This window comes from Tympanuchus pallidicinctus, unplaced genomic scaffold (genome assembly GCF_026119805.1).
Source record: "Tympanuchus pallidicinctus isolate F22 unplaced genomic scaffold, pur_lepc_1.0 scaffold16, whole genome shotgun sequence".
Classification (NCBI taxonomy): Eukaryota; Metazoa; Chordata; class Aves; order Galliformes; family Phasianidae; genus Tympanuchus; species Tympanuchus pallidicinctus.
The window spans coordinates 30,556,181-30,577,754 of record NW_026294679.1 but is presented as its reverse complement, the minus strand read 5'-3'; the positions used below and the strand labels follow the sequence as shown (position 1 = coordinate 30,577,754).

The following is a 21,574-nucleotide window of genomic DNA, read 5'->3' as shown; positions in this document are numbered from 1 at the left end:
CCAAGAAAGATGCTGCAGGTTCTGCTTGTCTATTGCTGCTGGGATTGCTGAAGAAACTTATGTACAGAGCAACCAAACTTTCAGAAAATAGTGTCTGAGTAGGTTCACTCATATCACAATGATATTTCTAAGAGAAGTTTACCTGTAGCCAATATACTGCTGAGCATAAAGGTGAAATGCCTTTCTTATCTTTGGGACCTCAAATATTGCATTAAAATTTGGGGACAAGGGGACGGTGTTGATTTATTTTATTCCTCAGCTCTTTGTATACTTTATTATCTAGCATTGCAAGTGCCTTCTTTTTTCTTCTGTGATTGAGGCTGATAATGATGACTACAGAACTGTACTGATAAAAACTGGCCATCAGATTTTGTGTATTCCTTTTATTTTGAGAAACAACCAAATGACTATACTAGAACTAGTTCTGGATTACTTCTTATTAAATAATGGTATATTTGGAGTTACTTCAATATGTAAGAACTGTAATCAGCTTTAGAAATGAGACTAATGACAGGATCAAAACTATTAATCCAGTGTAGATGCTAAAAAGTACTTATGGTTTAATAAATGTAAAACAGGTACTCGAAATCCATTGCTTTTAAGGGCATGCTTAACATTCTTTTTTTGGTTTGGCACTTTGATACTGTGAAATAGAGAGCGCTCTAATTGAAAAGCATTATGAAACAATTAGTGGGTTTTTTAACGCCTGTGACAGAAGTCTGAGACAGTATGTGGAAGTCTTTTCCAGGGATGGACGTAGTCCAGAGTATTGTTCCTTGAGACAAGTGATGTTTGTTTTCATAACAAGTTTTCATAACAAGTAGTGGCATTTATCAAAACCTATTTACTTGCCTAGCTGTAAAAAACCATGACAGCCTGCACAGCATTGCATTACAGTACAGCAATCCAGTTACGAGGAATACTTCAGCAAGTGCATGAACAGCTATGACAAGTGGCTTATTTGCTAAATGCAATGCGCTGTAAGCGGTTACAAACCAAACAGCTGCGTTACAACATTGATCTCTATTAGTTTTACAGATACTATTTTCTTCTTCAAGTGCTCATGTGCTTGTTAGACTGTCCCTGTGCTGGTTACCGGCCTTTTACTGGATTAAACCATTTGATGTCACGGAATATGAAATTGTGGGAGATGTTACAAAAGGACTGAAATTCCTACAACTTTCATTTGTAGTGGAAGGACTTGACACTGGACAGATGTTTTCAACTGGAATTAGTTCTCTGGAACTGGATTTTAGTCTTCCGCAGTGAGCTTGTAATGTCTGTCTTCTAATAATCTAAGGAACGTTCAGATGGTGTCGTCATGAAGGCCAAAAATACATGTGTAGTGGTAAGGTAGAAGGAATGTCGTACAGTCTTTATATGTATTAGAAGCATGGTTCTGCCATCTCCTGTATACCTCCCAGTAATACCTGATCAGACAGTGTAGTCTTGCAGTCTAACAATTAGAATTATTGATTAAATTTAATAGTTACTATTATTTTTCCTGGGAAAGAAGTAATTTTCAGTGTTAGTTACTGTGTTGGAATACGACCAATTTACTAAAGGTACTTCTTGAAAGGACTTATTTTGGTTTCTTGTCACTGGAGAGCTCCATGCAGAAATGGCCTATTGCACACAGCTTACTAAGAGTAGGGAGGAAGGCCATAATAGTAGGCCTTGTAGGGCATTATAGCGTATTTCTGCTTTGAACAGCCATAGCACACAGCATAGCCTGCCAAGAGGCCACCGTAACATCTAAGCATACAATTAACTGTAAGTGTGTGAGTAATCTCATCCTTTTTCAGTGAAGCATTTAAGCATGTATTTATGGTTAATGATTAGGTCCAGATGAAAGCAGCGAGATGATCTATGATTAAAGTTAAACATATGTTTATGTGATTTCTTGAAGAGAAATGAAATTATTGAAATGCTGTAGCGCTGTGGGTCACCTCACAGTACTCTTTTTCAGCTTTAACCATCAGATTTTCCAGTGGGGTAATGTCAATTTTTTTTTACACATATGAGAGGTTAAACACAGTAATCTGTTCACTTGTCTAGTTGTTTCGGTGTGGATTTTAGTAAAAACTATATGAGCTGTTTACGTAGAATACATCTGAAGTGCTCACGAGGAGGAATTTGACAAGTACAAGTCCAGATCTTAAAATCACAGTCCAAGTCTGTAGTTGTGTGATAGCTATTATTATTTTGTCGTAAGCTTGTACTTTGTTTCCTTCTTTTATAAAACTTAATCAGATAGAGTTTTAAAATAATGTTAGAAACTTCAGTTACTTTTTTTTTTTTTTTTTTTCCTTCAAATACCCCAAACAGATCAGACTTTGTTAGTGCCAGCTTCTTGAATTGGCTAGAGGGATAACAGGGGTGACAAATTTAGATGTAGACACTTCCATTTCGAAGCCTGAAAACTATACTGCACAAATCCTACTGTGACAGAAGTTTTGTTAAAGCTCTGTCTTCATCAGTCATCTTTTTTTTTTTTCTCCACAGTATTTGCATGAAGAAGCTATATCATATATCACTGTTACAACTATAGCTTTTTCTGTTATGTCCTTCTGTTGTCTGCTTTCTACTGCTTCCAAAACAAGCTGTTGGGATCAATACACTTCTGGTCTCACCTGCTACATTTATAAGTTATAAGGCAAACAATACAAATGTCATTAAGTTCCGGGGGGGGGGAAAAAACAAAAACCCAGGGAACTTTACATATCTTCAATCTCCTTGCATACTAAGTAGACAAAATAAGCACAAGGTCAAGTTCTGCTTTGTTCCCTTATGCTTGAGCTGGAGGGGTATTTGTTGGCATGTTTCTAGGCCAGGTAAAAATGAAATGTGTGATGTTAGACCTGATCTTGGAAAATTCTCTATGCTTTATTAAATATATTGTTCTTTCTGTAGCATTCATAGCAAAGAACGTTGCAATCAGTGAAAAGTGAAGAAAAAATAGAACTGTGTAAAACAAAAATATTATTCTTATTCTTGGCATACGTTTAGTGTCATCTGAAGAATACGACGGGAACTAAAGAGAGGTGGAGACTGCAAACTATAGTGATTTCTGAAATCAGTTTATTAAAGGCTGAATCATAATTCCAACTACAGGTAATGGTACTGTGAATTCTTCCTTTTTCACTGGTCTCTGCTTACAAATTGATGAAGAGGTAAAAGCAACAAAGCCCCGTCTTTGTCGATGCAAAACACAAAACAGATCTTTGAAAGTTTTTTGCTGTTGGCTTTTTATTTTCAGTAACTGAACTAAAGAAGAGGGACTAGGGCTGCCTAATTTTGTCATGGGACTACCCACTGGTAGAGCCTGAATATTTATAGCCCCTTTCAGTTCACTTGTTCTGAGCTCATACCAGCCCTTCCCCAGTTCTAAACTAGCTGTAATCTAACCTGGTGGAGAGGCCATCTCCTTTCTTTCTCTTAGGAGAGAAGTGGGGGTTTGGGGAAGCAGGGGGTGGAAATTTTAAGTGCATCTGGCCATATAAGAATTGAAATAAGTGTACAGAGTGCTAAGTGAGTATTTTTATATTCCTTGTGCCAGAATACGAATAGGAAAGGAACCAGTAGCAGCTTATGTTCTCAGCTGCGTAGGATCCCAGCTTTCTCTGCTGTCTTATTGAAGTGGAAAGAACATGCTGCATAACGTAGGTTTGATGGAAGATTTGTTTTCATCGTGCATCAGTTTAGGATATTAATTCTAACTGAATCATATTGTTTTCTAGCTGCATTTGCTGAATGCCACTTTTATGCTGTAATGCTTTTACCCTATTCATTTTAGGTAAAACTGCTTACATATTACTTGTGATATTTGTTTGGAGACAGTTGACAGAAAAGACATGTTAGATAAAACTAAATTATGTTACCGAGACTCAGTCTCAGTGTTTATGAAAGGAGACGACAGAAAATTGACACTCCTTACAACTCGGATATCAGAGCCTACAGACATAGTGTGCAAATTATCACTGTTTCTTATCTCCCCTTTCAATAAAGCAAATTTATTGTTCTCTCAGGTCTTCCTAGATAAAGATTTCTTGTCAATATTTCTTAAACTTGCACAAAGTGCAAGAATAGGTTGGGCTTGTTTTAGAAGCATGCCTTCTCCAGCCTACCTCCAGAGGGAGAAGTTAGGGCACGCTCATGGTGAGCAACAGCTCACTCCTGCAGGGCTGAGAAACGAGAAGATGTTGGGAATGGGTATTGACCTATTCAGAGAACTACCAGTAACAGAGACGATTAGCACTTCATCCTGCTCCTGCAACCACATGTACCCTCACACGCGTGGGCCCACAAGACTTGGGCTGCTGCTTTCTCACTCAAGAAGGGTTTGTGTTACCATCCTGGGAACAGGCTACTCCATGTAATTTTACAGCACGCTACTGCGTGAAGCTGAGGAGGTTAGATGAGGACATGAAATAATTGATTTGCCAAATTATGAAGTGCAGAGGTTGTGCTGTTGCCTTGGTTAATGGTGGGATTCAATATTTGATGTCTCTTTGTAGAAAAATGTTGTTGTAACATCCTATTCAGCAGAGGTTGGTATGAAGTTACTCCATGACCATTTTGGAATGAATTTGAATGAGCAGGCTGAGCCTGTGCTGGATCAGCACTTTGCCTTATACGTCTATATTGATTCTGATCCAGCTCTGTGAGCTTTTAAAGCCAGATTTAGTGTAGCATCAAGCCATGAACTTCAAAAGCTGTCTTGGAGGGAGAGTAAAATGTGATAGATGCAGAAGAAAAATCATTCATCAAAGTTGTTTTAGATTGTCTATGAATGGAAGAAACTTTGTATTAGAGACTCCTATTGCTAGGGCTTCGTCTGTTTGCAATTATTTCTGCTCATCCTCCCCACTACACACCAGAGGTAAGCCCTAGTTAATTCTGTCAGGATTCCCTCTGTAGTTTATTTAAATCTGTCAGATCTGCAGCAGAGAATGTGTTGTGTGTGAGCCAAACACCATTCTTTCATTTTAGGAAAGATACCTGGGCTAGATAATGAGACAGATGTGGATAGAGGGGGGAAAACAGATGGATCTGAGGAAGAGCAGGGGCTCAAAGAGAGCAAATTGGTTGAATGGAATTGGGTAAGGGTAGATAAAAACAGAAACAAAGAGAAAGAGTAAAGAGGAAAATCTGTCTTTTAGTCCTGGCTTACCTTTTTTTTTTTTTTTCTTTCTATCTACCTGTTTACCTATCAAGATCCATGAAAATAGAGAAGGCAATTTTTGTAAAGAGAGATCTTACCAGTCATGACCGTTGAGCCCATGTGTTCTTTTCAGCTGTTAGGATTACATACCAAGATGCTTATATTGATAGGCTTGTATTTCTGTCAGATTTTGTGTATTACATACGAGTATTTAGAGATTTTTGGGTCAAGTAATAGTATGAAGCAAATCCTGTACTTTGTCTAATTTTTAAGTGTTTCATAATTTTAGAAAGAGGAATGTAAGTTGTTTGGAAGTCTCATCTTCCAGTATGAATGTGCTTCCTGCATTCTTTCATGGTAGAGAAATTGGGTGTTAAGAATTAGTACTGTAACACTGAAGTACAGCATTAGCCATCTCAGTGCTCACTTGACGTTTCCCTCGTTTGTATGAAGAGCTCCACGTGAGCACCAAATGCTGGGAAATCACTTTAGAAAAGTGAGGCTATGTTTTCTTCCTCTGTCAGAAGTGACAAAATACAGTTTTCTGAACTTTCTCAAAACAGTAATTTCAAAATGTGATTCCTCTGAGAACAAAACATCCATTTAATATGTTAGTGTGTTTTCAGCAGGACTTGGTGCATTCCTATCAATTTACATTTTAAATTGCTCTGAAAGCATTAATTTACTGAGCAAGCATAGTAAGTACGATGAAAAAAAAAAAACCCAACTATTCAGTTAATAAATGGTACCATCTAGTTTCAATGGAGGAACATTTAATGGCTTTAAAATCTATGAAGACTAATTGTTCTATGGATTTTGTAACCAATCCTGTTAGCTATGTATAGTGTACTATTTGAGACACTATTTGTAATATGCTTGGTGAATGAGGGTCACCTGTAAAAAGTAACCCTTGTTACTTTGAATGAAATCATCCTGACTGCTACTGTGCCAAATTCATGCAGTTCATGAAAAAAGGGTAAAATTTCAAAGCTCTGTGTATATGTGCTTTAATGCTGCAAATATGTGCATTGATTAGAAATGCACAAACAACTACAGCCAAACTGTTGGTATGGATTTTCAATATGTAATATATGTAATATGTAACTCAAGTAAATTCGAGTAAGAAAAAAAAATAATCTCAAAATATGATAATTGTGTTATACACTAATGAGTTTTGCTCCTGGTTAATGCCTTTTTCTGTTGTGCTTCTTTCCTTTTCTGAAATCCATGTTGTGTACTTTCAGTGTATGAAATGTTTGGTCATCTTTAATCCAGGTAACTTGTTTATATACGCACAAATAAACAGTAGTTACCAGATCTTACTAATTATCAGTGCAGATATACGAAGTGATGTAATAGAAACAGAATTCCTTACCCCAGCAATCTCAATGGCAGAATTTCTTGTGAGCACCTTCTAGCTTTACAGAGCTTTACAAGTTGATCATTTTTAAGTCCTCATACCTTGAGTTTTGTGCTGTTTCACTTCTTGTGCACCCTGTGGTGGGTGGAATAGTCTGATGATTTGAATTGGCAAATAGGAAGGAAGCTGTTCAGCAGCCTGTGCCAAAACTGGCCTTTCTGCTTTGAGGCAAGTAAGACAATCTCTCATTTTTTATTTTTATTTTTTCTGTTTTCTACATCACTGCAGTGCTGAGAGAATTAATTGATAACTATTTGAAATGTGTTTGCAGTATTTGCGGTCTATGGAAACTAGGTCGAAAGTAGAAATGATTATTTAAGAAGTAGCTTATCATTATTTAAGAACTGCATTACATTTCCTTCAGCAATTTCCAAGTAATGTTTCCAGTCTCCTTTATAATGAATACAGCTTTGCCTGCAAGGTGGTCATGGCACAAAAACTTTGCATAACTTCTATGACATTACAATTAATGCATTGTTAAGCTGTAGTTCTTTCCTTTAAAGGTGATGAATAGAAACGTGAGTCTACACACAGAAGACAGATACGACTCTTGCATAGCAAATTAAGGTCAGAATGAGAATGTAGGAATGCTTTTTATTTTTGAGACCTGAAAAGACAGCCATCAGATGGCTCAACATGGTTCAGCTGAATACTTTATCTTGTGTAACAAGAAGAATATCATACAAATATCAAATTATTTCTGTTTATAAGAATATTTGAAGGCGAAAACAATCCCCAACATTAATTTTAAAAATTCAGTATTAATAACCTAATGATACCATGATATCATAGTATCATAATTAGATCTATGATACTAATTATAGATCTTAAAAAAAAAAAAAAAAAAAAAAAAAAAGCAAACATTGTGCATAGCTCTGCACCACAGCCTTGATTTGAGACACTGAAAATGGGCTTACCATTCAACTGTGTTTATTAATATATATATATATTTAAAGTTTCAGTAGTCTGATACCTTTAATTTATTCTGAAATTGAGAGTCATCAAGTCTATGAAGACATTTCTGGGCATTGACTTTTATGGATGACTAACTTTATGTACAATATTGTTATATTGCAGCCTTAACACTTAAAGTTAATAGAATATCTCTTACAACTTAAAAATGAATCAATGCTGTTTTCTTAGTGTATCGAATGGTGTAATAACACTGAAGTTCTCATATATTGTAATCTGGTGTAATACATTAATACAAAGTGTGGGAAAAAAATATAAGTATACTTTAATGTATTATGATGACTGAGACTAGGCAGGCCAGACCACTAAATGTTTTATCTTAGGTTTCATGTTGCTTTATCCACACTAAAAATCTTTCTGACATACTTGTTTCTGATAAGTGGTGTATTTAAGTTACTCTTAGGTGTGAATGTAAAGATGAGGAGTAGATGGACTTTGTTAATGGATTAATAAGAAAAAAACAACAGAAAATGATCCCTGTGTGTTTCTATAGGTGTCTATGTGTACATTCATGCATTTCCTTTGAAGCTTATCCTCAATCTCATGGATGTTACAGATTCGTACAAATTAAAGTGCAAATTTAAGTTGTTTGCTTTGATGGGAGTGTTCTAGGTGGGTGTAAAATTTCATACCTAATCAACTACATTTGAGTCTGAATGTACACTTTTATTGTTAATAATTTTTAGTTACTTCAGTGAGGAGCACAGCTGTGGGCCAGTGGCCCCAGCCACGCTGAGCAGAGCTGATTGCTCAGGTCTGCTCATTCGCAGCAGGTGCAGTTAATCAGTAAATGGGGTAGTTGGCTCTAGCTGGGTATTTGTTTCTTACAGGTTTGCTCCAAATAGGGCTTTTCTTTAGGGAGTTATTTCTAGCTCCAAAATTTGCTGGAGATAGTAACCATCGGGACGCTTAGCAAAGTACTGCTTCTTTCACCTGATGAAAGCTTTACTATAAAACTTTTTCTGGTTAAAGAGGGTTGAGCATACTTAACACGTCTCCTCGTGCAGACAATTTAATTTCTGCCTCAGTGTGTCAGGACACACCAGGCTGCTGTGAGAGAAGACTCTGTGTTCCAGTTAATTTTACTAAAATATTAGTATGCAAATGTTTCCTTGTTCTTCATGCTGTAACTGCTATGCGTAACCTTGGATCGGTCACCTACTTAAAATACTTTCATGATGGATGCTTCCCTCCCTCCTCATTTTGATAGCCAGCATGTTTAGCCTCACTAGACTATTACCTTGCCACCCAGATGTGCCAGTTGTCTCTTTGGTTATTTGAGCATTTGCAGAGGGAGGTGGACTACACAGGTGACTACAGCCTCTGTACAGTTACTGGTGCCCTTTATTACCTCATAATGCTTATGCCAAGCTTCAGCCTGGGAGATGAGTGCTATGGAGCACATCTGTGAGGTGCCAGGGCCAGCAGTGCTGCTGGCTGCCTGTCTCTGCAGGGGAAAGAAATAAGGGGCTTTTGGTTTTTCTGAAGTATAAGTCCCTAATTTTGATGGTAAGGGGTTGATCTGGAGGCCTGACCTGAGGGAAGGTTCTCAGTAGGCAGTATGGTCTTTGAATCTGGGGGCTTTTCTTTTTACCCTGAGATGAATTTAAATTTAGAAATAGGGATGAGGTTGCTAATGGAGAGAGAGCTGCTGCAGTAGATGTGGCAGAAGCCTACCTTACAATTTGAAAATGAGAGAAGAGCAGCCTGTGGATTCCGCTGTAAGTAAGTGCTATTCTGTGTATTGGTGTTGTCATTTGTGCTCTTACTACAGCTGTGCTCATCTAGCAACCCACAGGCTAGGTTTTACGACACTTGATTTATCCTTCATCCTTCCTTCCTTGCGGGTCTTTTATGCTCAAGTGAGGTCTGGATGAATTGTTGTGGTGATGGCAGAGTTGATTCCTCGCATGTAATGTGGTAAATGTGAATATGGTCCTGTGTCTGGAGGGGGTTACAGTGCTGGAGAGCTGATGGCAGGGAAACACAGGTATCTGTGAAATTCACCTAATCCATTGTCGTTTAAGCCCTGTGGATTGTCACAGAAACAAATAATTTCCTCTGGTAGTAGCATCAAGAAGAGAACTTACAGTGGGAGTTCCTGTGCTGTATCTGAGTAGGTAAATCCATTTGCTAATAATGATTTAAGTGTAATGAAGGTAGTAACTTGCAGTGGAGGCTATTGCAGTAGCTTTAACTTGCACGGACAAAGGATTGCCATCTTTAGAACATTCCTTCCAACTTCTATCCAGCCATAGTGTGCTTCAGTTTAAATACAAGAGATGTGGAGACATGTCACCTTGTGAAGTCAGAACTGTATGGACCAGCTTCTGTGGCTATGGATAAAGCTGTTTGCTTCCCAGTGTAGCATTTATAATGTATTTGAACTGTAACTTCAAGGAATTCACATGAAGAGAGAATTCTTTTATGTGGATCAGGCATACAATTTTTTCAACCTGTCAGGAAAAGTATATGTCAGTAGATGCCACTTTTTCTGCATGGAGGAGTTCTGTGCCACACCTTTCCTTCATAAGCACTTCCATGTCAGATGCTGTCTGTCACGAAGCAACAAAATGGAACAGAATGTTGGTGGGAAGGTTTGGCCTCTGCTGCTGTACCACCAGCATCCACTTCTGACATTGCGGACCAACATAATAAAATAGGAGACCTTAGTTTTGAAGCTATCCTTGCGCTTACGTTCCTTATTGTGAGCTGAATTTTTGTGTCCTTTCTTTTTTTTCATGCTCTAATTCTGTTTCTTGAAAAATCAGGGAAAGCAAACAGTTGAAAGGTATAGAAGGGATCTAACTTGCATCATAAACTAGACTTTAGTTTGCAGACTCCAGTCTTTTAGCAAAGGTAGTTAAAATCAGAGCAACTCTGGGCAATACTCTGAAACACATCTGAGTTTTAGTTTCTTCTCGACTTTAATTTGAGGTTAGCTAAATTAAATTACTGCTGGGAATGGACTATGGAGCCTCTCTTACAAGAAAATGGCTTTTTAACTTCTGCTTTTACTGTTTGAATTGGCAGAAGGTACTTTTATTTATGTATCCTTTTCCTGCTGTTCAGAGTTCACACACCAAATGTGGGTGTACTGTATTTTTTTTCTTTCCTATTTGGGCAAGTAAGAAAGGAGTTTCCTTGTTGCAGGTATGTAAAATTATAACAAAGATTTGTAGCAATCAGACAACAAAATGAATTGTTTTTCTGAAGTCTGTATTTTGTTTTAACCAATAAAAGCTTATGAAATGAAAATGCAGGCTCTCATACTGTGAGTTTTATGAATATTTTACATTTGCAAACACAGGTAATCTTAAAGTAGTATGAAAAATTAAAATTTCTTCTGGAGAGTAAAGATAATATCCTAATGAATGTGTCTAATATCCTGCATAGTGCTTGGTTTATCACCATAACTGTTAAATAGACAGAAATGAATGCCTTGAGCACTCATCTTCTGTATCCCATACTTCGATAGATCTCATAGGCCTGTCTTGTTAAGTCTAATTAAAACTAAATTGCAATAAAGAGAAACTTTTCAATAAGGAGATGTGGTTCAGTGCTAATAAGTACCTGTTAATTTTACCTCCTGTTTGCGATAGCGATTTAATAAAGCAAATGTAATGCCTGCACTACTGAGTGCATCCCGTAGGAGGCATGTACGTCTTTGGGAAGTGTGAGGAACTAGCAGTTGATTTGACGCTGACCTGCATGTTTACTGAATGTGGGTACTGTTTAACTTGATTCTGGAGACGTATTCAGAACAAGTTGCTGGATGTAAATCTCATGTCAACTATGATATAAATGGAAATCTGAGATACTCCCTTTATGAAATGAGTGACATTTTCTGGTCCCGTGCTTAAATGACAGTTGGGATTAGAGTGATTTAGGAATGATTTGCTCTGGTAAGTGGAGATTAAGTGATGGCAGTGATGCCGGTGAGAAAAATCATCTATCTTTCATAAGTGTCATGTTAATTAAAGCAAATTACTATTTCTCATGTCGTTAAAAATAAGTTTTTATAATCATTTTTAAATAGGGGCTGCCAGTACCATATAGGTAGAGCAAGTAAGGCTTTTTCTTCAAAATCCATTTTTCATTCAAGTAGTTTGGATCTTGACTCATTCTGTTGAACCTCATGTACATACTGTCTGTAGCTTTAATTATCATTCAGCTTTTATTGCCAGATGTTTTTGAACTTCATTGATGCACCTGTGCTTTCCTTGTTAAAAATAATCTGTTATACTTAAAATAGGTTTAAATATACCCTAAAGTATAAGCAGACAGAGAACGTGTATCTGGATATAAATGGCCAGTTACTATGGACTGTAGAAGAGAGGAATTGCGTATTCCATTTAATAAATAAGACAGTGTAGTAGTAAATAAAATAAATAACTGGAACTATGTGGGCTTCTACTGCCAGCCTCTAAATATTGATGTTTAGGATGTCCAAGTGGACAACACAACTTAGAAAGCATCAGCTAGAGATTTCCTGTTTAATTTTGCAAGAACCTTTATAGAAATTTCTTAAAATCTGTAGGTCTGGTCTCCTGCAGTTTTATAGAGTTCCTGTTTTTGCTGTTGAGTGAGTGAACTGTATTATGCACAGTCTGTTTTATTAATTAATATTGAACATACAACAAGCAACTGAAAGATTGTGAAGAGAGGAATTTCCGCTTCTTCACTACCAGCTGGATATCAGTGAGCGATCAGTTGTACAAGGGCTGCTCTGAGAGTGAGCTGTGTATTTTACTATGTTGGCCCATTACTTAAGAGGTGGAAGTTAATAGCAGTAGAGCCTGAACTTTCCTACCAATACTCTGTTCCATTTTGCTGCTGTGGGCAACAGGGGGCAGTCTGAGAGAATGGCATCTGATATGGAAGTGCATGTGAAGCAAAGATGTGGGGAAAAAAAGACACCCACTGACATGCATTGTTGGCACATGTTGAATGTTGATGGAGACTAAACAGTGGATGTGAGCACAGTGAGGTGCTGAATGGTGCGTTTCAGCTGTGAAGGCAGTGACACTGGGTCACCTCTACTGGCAGCTACTGATGAAGTGGTGGTGTTGTTTTTTTGTGGGTTTTTTTTTTTTTTTTTTTTTTTTTTACAAGTGTGGCATGCAGGCTCTTGTTTATCAGTGGTGAAAATGCGTAGCTGATTGTGATGACTATGCTGAAGGGTTCTGTAGGTGAGAATTGACCAGTGTTATTGTGTTCTTTGCATCTGTTTTAGTTTCTGTAGAAATAAATAGGAGATGTTACTTTTGGCGCAGCCAACATAATATAGAAGCATCAGGCATAAGTGGTAAAGTAAGCTTAAATATCTGCTATAAACACCATCTCGATGTTACAGAAAAGAAAGTGGTGTTAACAGTATCTTGTTTAGTCACAAAAACATGTAAGCGTAAATGCAAGCAGATGTTGTCTTAAGGAAATAAGCAGTACATAGAATCCATCTCAGATTTCACTAGGTTTGAGCACTGAGCTCTCTTTCTCTCACTTCAAAGTTCTTGAGCAGACTTCCAACTAACAGTCGTGCTTTTTGGATATTTGTGCCTGTGATATTCTTTTGTTGATGAATCTAGCGGATGCATTGGGTACTGGTTCATTCAAGTACAACAGTGTATTGCAAGGATGAAATGCTAGGGCAAGTAGGAATTATTATTCAGTGTATTCAGAAGTATCTCTAACGTTTCAAGTCTTGTGGTAGTACTTCATTGAGTTAATAAATAGCTAATTTTTTCTTTTTTGGTAAGAAGTAAGGAGGTAATGGAATGTTTCTGCTCAGAGGTTCATCTTACCAGTAGCAATGACTGGATGATTAGCTTATGTATGTACATGTGCTTTATGTCACACAGTGGCTTAATGCATTTTTTTTAACAGTGCTGCATCTTATTTCTTAACTGAAGTACTGGGTTTAGAACTATGTGCAAGTTGAATCATTGGTTTCAGTTTCGTATCTCAGTCCTCATTTAAACCATCAGAACTATTAATTAGCTTTAATCATTTTCAACAAATTTTCATTTATGAAGGTGACTTCTTTATTTAGAACTCTTATACAAAAATTATAGCAGTGTTCAATGTCTAAGCAATACAAGAAAATAGCTTTCTTTTGATATTATTACCTAAAAACATTTCTTCTGTAGCTGACACATTGAAATAAAGCATAGCTTTACATACAAATGTTCCTAATCAAAACTCATAACAATCTTTTTTCAGTATATTCCATCACTATTCTTAATGAAAACAAACACCCTAATAATTTTTACTTGTTTTTAATAGCTTTTTAACCTAAGGGAATAAAAAAAATGGTGTCACATAGGTGATGACCATGTGGCAGTACTGAAGAGAAGCAGGCTGGAACCAAGTGCAAACTTATTTGGCTCTTCTGGCAATTCCTTATTTCAGGCATGGTCAGTCTCCTTTCCAAAGGAGGCTTGAAGACTGAGGAAGCTGTGAGCGCTGTTTAATGTGTGGAATAGATGTGCTGAAGGAGTTGAAAGCAAAGCGCTAGTATGGCATGATCTGCATCATAGAATTAGAATCACAGAATGGCCTGGGTTGAAAAGGACCACAATGACCATCAGTTCCAACCCCCTGCTATGTGCAGGGTCGCCAACCAGCAGAGCAGGCTGCCCAGAGCCACATCCAGCCTGGCCTTGAATGGCTCCAGGGATGGAGCCTCCTTGAGCCTCCTTGAGCTCCAGTGTGTCACCACTTCCCCCACTTAGTGTCTGAATGTGTGAATGTATGACTAAATGTATGACTTGAGTAGCTGACTTCCACTGTGGATACTAGCATGCAGTTTCTGTTAGCCCGTGTTACTCTTCTTGGTGGTGATGTTCAAGTTTCAGTTGTTATTGGATCAAGAGTAGAAACAAGGCATAGTTGAATCTTTACTCTGTCATTCAAAGAACTATCTAGTGTAAATTCTCTGTAGCTACTTCCTCTTGCCATATTGCTTCTGATCCCATGTTGTCAGTGGTGGGTGATAGCACTTACCTCTCTTGAGCCTAATAAATGAGGAGGTGTTGTCTGTGCTGCACTGGTAGATGCAAAGAACATTTTCTATAAAGCAGTTTAATAAAATATTTGCAAGATTTGATACTGAAGTAAGCTACTATGTATGAATTGTACCATTGCTTGTTGTTAAATAGGCAGCCCACAAACAGTTACAGCTCTCCTTCAGCATGAATTCAAAATACTGCTTTATGGAGCAAGAACATTGCTGCTTTATATGTAAAATTTTGTCTCAGCATGTACAAGAGAGCACTTGAGTGTTTTCAGTCAAACTTAGGGAAAAAGAATGTCAAGAATTGTAGCATTTATTAATGAGTGTGCGAGAGCTGCTTTGAAAGTCATGTCTTGTACTTTATTATGTTGATGTTGGTAGCAGGTATTGGTGGTATGGCAGTAGAGCTTGAACCTTCCTGCCAAAATTGCATTGCTTTCAGTTGTTGTGTTACGGGTGGTGGAGGGGCAGTCTGACATGGAAGTGTGTATGAGGCAAAGGTGTGGAACTGAATTCCTGCATGTGGGAAAAATGGCACATGCAGGCATTGACAGTCATTGATTCTTGACGAACACTGGATGGAGGCCAAACAGTGGATGTGAGCATAGTGAGGCAGTACATGGCACGTTTAAGCAGCGGTGGTAGTGGACTTTTTCTTTCTTTTCTTTTCCCCTAACTTTGTCCTTATGTTACAGGAGTGTCAGTGTGTGCTTGTTTCTTAGCGTCCAGCTGAGGCTGGCCAGTTTGCTGAGGTTGAGATAAGAATTTTTCTTTCCACAGATATGACAAACCTGTTTTCATTCTAGTATGTTATCTAGTCTTTCATTGTTTGGGCAACAGGGTGCGAATCTGGACCAGTGATACAATGTGTTGCCTATTTTGTATTAGAATGTGAGAGAATCTCCAAGTACAGAGACAGTGGTATAACAGCGCAAGGAGCAACTGACAGGTTATTAGGCAGTTTTATTTTCAGCCATTGAGTAATAATACTACATTCACTTTGAGGTACTTCCTGAACTAAGCAGAGGGAAGACTTAAAGTTCTTAAAACTGAAGCTGGAGTTCTATCAGAACTTCAAATAAAAAAAATACCCAAATACTTTCATGTCCGAAATGCTTAGTTCCAAAAGAAAATGATGACTCAACTTTCATCAGCCTTCATCTGTATCACTTTTCCTCTAACAGTGTTATCTTCTCAGGCAGGCTGTAAAGTGCTTTGATCTTCGTGTTAGCTGCTTGTCACTGTGTTATGGAGTGAGGGTCAGCCATCTGGTTTGAAGAAGTTAATTGTTCCACTGCATGGAACTTCTCAGGCAGAATAATTGTGTAGATGATTATTCCGGGTTCCTCTCTCTCAAACTATTTTGAATCTATGTAGAAGATATATGCAAATATCACTGTTAATTATTATTTAGTATTGCCTACCTGCATTTTGAATTTGGAAAAAGACCAATCTGCAACTCTTACAACCTGAGATATTGATAAGCAAAAAGCATGGTAGTATAATAATGACAAAATGTGACTGTTGATCTACTTTAGTGTAGTCAATTAGTGCTGCAAGGATATCGTAATTGTTGTTTAACAGTCCAAGGGATCAAACTTTTCTCTACAAATCAAAGATTTTCTCTTATGTGCTCTCACCTAATAAAATAAGAAAACCCATAGATCGCAACCCAGCTTAAGCACTTCTGATTCTATAACAACCTCAGACTCCAAAGACTGAAAAAATCTCAAAAGGTAACACTGAATGCTTTTCTGAGAGAGACAGCTTTAGGGGTGTGAATAAAAATAGTTTATGTGAATAAAAATAGTTTGTGTGAATATGTATTATGGGAGCAATGGCTTGAATTCAGAGTTTTCATATGTTCATTTCTGATGCTGCATGATCAGATCAAAACTAAGCCTTTTAGGTTATTGCCAATTTTCTTTGTAGGTGGAATTGGAAATTGATGAGCAGAATGATGCAGTGTGAACCTTTTGTAAATCTATGTTTGTACTGTGTTCATGTCTAATGTGTGAGGTGTTTGAGGCCTTTCCAAATGATCAAGTACAGAGGAAGGGTAGTGAATCTATTAGTTCTCATGTATGTCCAGATTAATGAGACGTTAACTCCCTTCGACTCCTAGTGCGCCTATATTTTTATACAGATTTGGCATGGGTTCAAGATTTTGTCCTGTATTATATGCATATAAAAAATTAATGTAGTGTGACATCACACTGGAAATTGAAGTTCTAGCACAATGAGTAATGCTGCTTGTTAGTTTGAATTGCAGCACAACTGCTCTTCGTTGTGTTCCAAAACTATTTTTGTAAGCATCTATTTCTTCTTTGTATTCGGATAATGATACCAACATTTCTTCTGTATTTATTTTCCTTACTGCTGTTACCTTGTTTAAAATCTTTCAGTTCCCTAACGTAATCAACCTCACCATAATTTGTAGTCTGCATTTATGAGCAAAGTTGGATTAATGCCACTTCATTCCCACTCCTCGTTTGCTTTAATGTTCATCATTCTGTCTGGCAGTTTTTCGTACTAGAATACGTTATCTTAAATGGCATAAAGCTTTTTTGCTTGGGGAGACAGTGCAACTAAACCTCTAGGGCTGTCTCTCTCAGAAAAGCATTCAGTGTTACCTTTTGAGATTTTTGCAGTCTTTGGAGTCTGAGGTAGTCATAGAATCAGAAGTTCTTAAGCTGGGTTGCGATCTGTGGGTTTTCTTATTGTTTAGTTAGGTGGGAGGATGCAGTTCTGTTTAGTGATGTTAAAATGCAATGGCGAAAGAGATCCTGGGCTTTGTCTCTGACAATATTGAGCTCGAGTATCAGGAGGAACTTCTATAGCATTTTCTAGTTCTGTGTGTAATGGCAAAGCTTATCCAAGACACTTAGTAGTTGTAGCACCACATTTCTGGGAAATCAGTGGGACTATGAAAAGAAGGGAGGATCTTGCAGCCTTTTCTGCCTTCTTTCAAAATGTAGAGTTAATACTCTTCGGCTAAAATACTGTTATCCTTGTGGAGATTGAATCAAAATAGTAATGAGTGAAAGTAACAGGAGAACATTTTCAAAGAATGAATAAGCCTGTGATGTCTAAGAAATCATATTTTCAAAATTCCCGTTCTCGTTTGGCAGTTACGGAGATGGAAAGCTATTTGCAGGCATGACAGACCTATAAAAGGCATTTCCATCAGTTTTCAGCCGTTGGGTTTGACCAATTTAGTGCTGTCAGGGTGTGGGTGCGCCAGTGGATGGATTTCTGTTTTGAGAAGTTTGCATCCATGCTTTAAAACCCCCTGCATTTATTAACATACCTTTTGGGAAAGGCAACTGTTAGTTCACAAGCGAGCAGAACATGCCAATGCAAAGTAAGTGTGAATAACTCCCTGCTGGAATGGTTATTCTCTAATTTGCTTTTAGCCGTTCAGTGACTGAATATTCGTGGACTCAAATCATTTTCAGTTCAGTTAAGTCACTTAGAAAATAAAGAACTCCTGCAGAGATGGTAGAACTTAGTTGTAGCTGCAGTGCTTTTGAATCCTGTTCACATTTGGCAGGAGTAAATGATATTCATTTTCCTTATCTTAAACACAGCATGTGCCAGATGAATGAAAATAACATGTGTAAAGGTAATTCTTTCCAGTTTTGAAATGCGTGTGTTGTGCTGGGGGAGTAGAGGAAGGGGGAGGCTGGGAATCAGGGAAATAATGTGTTGGCCTCTCTGAAATTTTTCTTTTCTTTCTACTTCTGTTCCTCTTAGTGCCTCTACAGTTTGTGGCAATGACTGTCATGTGGTTCTTTCCCATAATGACTGTACTTCTCAGTTAAGGAAACAGCTCCTTTGTCTCCTTCTGGAGCATGTGGTAGGAGTTAAGCAATTAACTAACCTCGAGGTTAGTCTTTGGAAAACCTGTTGTGGCCAGACTCCAGGTATGAGTAGTTGGTTTTAATTGCATACAGAACTGTGTTTTTTAAGTGGTGCTGGAGAAGGATCCACACTGATACTAATCTGTCAATACATTTATTGGGAGCTCTAGTTTAAGCTACCTTTTCCTATGTACTTACACATATAAAGGATACTTGCCATTTCAGGTGGTTGACTCTTGATAGCATACCAGTTAAATGTGTTTGGGAAAGTATTTCTCAGTGGCGGAATCACTCTAAACAGGCTTACCATGAAACTTTCTTCTTGTCACTTACCATCTTTTTTTATTTTTAAATAGGAAGTGTTGAGTGTTTGAACAGTGTAAGTTACAGTGGCTGTTAAAGCTGTTGCACTTAGATTTTCACTTGTCTTCTGGGCAAGGCCAGGTGGACTTACCATGGCATCTAATCACAGTATGGGGAAGTGTGGGTCCACCTGGTACCTGGGCAGAAGCTGAGCAGCCGAAGTTCTGATTGCCTGAGTGATCTTGGGAGAGTGGGTGGTGTGGGACAGAGAACATGTTGAGCTGTTTCCTGGGGGATTGTTTCCCATGTGCCGTGAGACAAGCATGATATTGCATTGCATGGCTGAGGAACTGCGTCAAAGCACAGGAAGCATGTGGTTTTGCTTTATTCCCTTTGCTGCTGGAAAAATCACCTTGTCTGAAAGAGACAGGCATAAATTGGAGTAATGTGTCTGCATGTTGTGGGAGATCAAACTAAACAGCCCTACCACTCAAAGCTGTGTAAGAAAACAGCACAGTGACCAACCTGAAGTGATGGCCAGAGTGTATGGAGGCAGACACAGATAGTTCTGCGTTCCACCCCACTGGATCACCTGTTCTCCCACATAATCCATTTTTGGATCAAGGGAAGTTTTCAATGTTGTATGCAATTTGCTTGGTTAGAAAGGAACTAGCAGCTTCTTATTGCGTATTCCTGTATACCTTAGCCCGTGCATTGGAACTGATGAGTAGAGCTGTTGGTTACAACTCTTATGGTCTACTACACGTTATCCTAGGGCTTTGCTCACTTGACTTTTGTGCTACTTGAGCACTTGCCATGTAGGTACTCAGTTTCCAAAGTATTAAGTAGTACTAAGTGTTAAATATTTTAAGTGTTTCTCTGTGGTGTTTCTTATCATTCAAACATCATTTTGTCTGTTCTAGAAGTTGTTTAAGGGAGTTGTTGCTGAATATAAACATTGGAAGTGCTGTGACTTTAAGAAGGTTATAAACAAGTAGAATGTTTTTCTGGTGATTTTTTTTCCTTCGTTGTATTGCTTGCAAATTCATCATTACTTTTAATATATAAAACATTAAAAGTAATTTCATACTGTAAAAACAGGTGTAGACTAATTAAATGGTAAGATTTGAGCATTCATTATAATTATATTTTAATTGGTTTTATGATCTTAAAAGAAATCTTGCTGCTGTGTATGTGATTTGGAGATTGATGCTTGCAGTATTAGATAATGGCAGTTTTGGATCAAAGCTGCTGTGTCTTTCAATTACTCTGTGCAGTACCGTTGAATTTTCAATTACCTTAATAGTACATGAGTACAGCTGAGTGTGCTGATTTCTGAGGAAATAACCTGGTCCTATAGTTTCATGTAGCCTGTTGTGGCAGAGATTTTATTTGTTCAAAGGAAGTACAACTGATGTTACTTAACTAAGAAAAGCTTATTTGTACTGTAGCTCTCAAGAAACGTAGCCTGTGAATTCCTCAACTTGGTTTCCTGGCAGGTTCAGAGAGAGATTTATACTTCTGCTTAACTACAAACAAGTCTATGTATAACTTGAGAATCAAAGGAAGGCTGTAAAGCGTAGTGTCAGACTAGGGGTTTTTCCATCTTGCTTGGTTAATTTACAGGGACTTGCGCATTTTCTCGGGGGGGGGGAAGGAATGAACCCACCTTGGATTCCTCGCACTGAAAATACAGTTCTTGTGCAAAGCTGTTATCTTGAAACTGCTTCTACCGTGTCCTGCTTCAGTAATGATTTCTTGCTTCTGTGCATGCTGTCCTGAGCTGCTCAGAACATTACAAAATGGAAAGTCTCTCTTTACTTCAGCTCTTTGTTTTTAGAACTTTCTGTCAGGGATGTCAATGTGTTCCAGCTTTCATTCACCGGAGTAAATTTGGCTGCAAGCAAAAAGAATCTGTTTTCACCCAGACCACCTTACCTTCAGTCTTCTCACAGTCCATAGCCTAAAGGCTATAGCTAAGTGAAAAATGCACATTACATGCCTCATCAAAGCAGTATAAATACTTAACGCCACCAATTTTCGTGGTAAATATTAGACCAAGTGTTTTCTGTGACCTTATCTGTGTCATCTGTGATAAACTTTGGAGCAACTCTGGGTAAGATCTGCTGTCCTTATAAATAGGTTTATTTATTTTAATTCTCTTACACAATCAAATATAAGTAAGAGGTAAAGGAAATTTAAAGGAATGATTGTATTTAATTTCCTGAAGAGAACTCACTTCAGTGATATTTTGTGTCAATTAAAAGTATTGGTGATTTGTTGGCCCTGGGACAGTTTGTTTTGTTTCACCGTCTCCCTTCTTCTGGGGCTAGAAGTAGTACGATCGGAGTGACGTGTAACCATCTCTCTTTTCAAAGAGACCATCCAGAGAGTCTCAGAGCATTCATTGGTTGCGGTGGGGCGTCAGGACCCTTCTTTGTTTTTGGCTCAAAGCTTGCTTTCCAAGGCATTTCTTGTGATCAGACTCAGACCTGTCTAAGAGGTGAGAGGTGGGTGTTGCGGTGTGGCAGTTGGCATCAGCGTGTGGTCAATTGTACATTTGACAGCATTTCCTTGGAGCTTTCTGCCTCTGGAAGAGAGTGCTCAGATGTGTTTGATGGCAGAAGATCTGGGCTGTGACCAAATAAGTCCAGCTTGGTACGGGAGAATTGGGGAATGAAAGCGTTTTGTCCTGTGAAAGACAGGACACAGAGGAGGAGAAAAAGACCAATAGTGATGTTTCACGTTATTCCTTAGGGGCAAAGAGTTGCTTCTGCCATGTATTTCAGAAGCTTCTTTTTGAAGCTCGTTGGCAGCTGTAACTAACAGAGTTTTCC

General features: G+C 38.1%; 1 protein-coding gene across 1 annotated transcript in view; it reads left to right on the top strand.

Annotated features, from left to right (window-relative positions):
* NRG3 (neuregulin 3) overlaps window positions 1–21,574 on the top strand; it is a 377,348-nt gene that overhangs the window by 91,823 nt on the left and 263,951 nt on the right. The window lies entirely within an intron of this gene.